The sequence below is a fragment of the Eimeria mitis genome, genomic scaffold, assembly GCF_000499745.2.
Source record: "Eimeria mitis Houghton genomic scaffold, Emh_scaff569, whole genome shotgun sequence".
NCBI classification, from domain to species: Eukaryota; Apicomplexa; class Conoidasida; order Eucoccidiorida; family Eimeriidae; genus Eimeria; species Eimeria mitis.
The window spans coordinates 10669-11269 of NW_013573942.1; positions in this window are offsets into that span (position 1 = coordinate 10669).

Sequence of the window (601 nt, forward strand, 5' to 3'; positions counted from 1 at the left end):
GCTACATGGCAAGCGTTCTCAGTTAATTTGTGAAGCAGTGTATGCACGGCGCATTAAGTGGTATGAGGCAGCAGCAACTACGCTCTGGTTTTTCTCGAAGGCATAGTAGTGCCAGCGGAAGGCTTGTTATATGCGATCGGCGTTGTTTTGCAGAAGAGCGAAGTAGGGGAAGGCGGAGAGCAGCGCACAACTAGGCCAGCTCGAATTGTATAAACGCTCATGGCGCTTGCACAGAACAAAATGCCCACAGCCAATTTTGGCAGGTAGTGGACATCACAGAAGGAAACAGAGCCTGTAATGCAGTTGCTTCTCCCTTTTCCCGAGACGTCTTCTTGTGTTCAGTGTTGCTGCAACGCATAGACGTGTCGCTGGTTTTTTGCACGAGCTTAGCGACTCGCAGCAAGGTCTTCAGGGCACTCCAGCACAGGAGGCACCGGCATACTGGTAGCATCCGCTTGGTCTGCAGGCTCCGGATGCTTACTGCGCATCTTGAACATTTTCTGTTGTGCTTGGTCGTCCAATAGGACACGCTTCAAGAGGGGCGCCCACGCAGACGCCTCCATTGCTTTGTAGTGGCTGTTGCTTATGTTTCTTTTCTTGA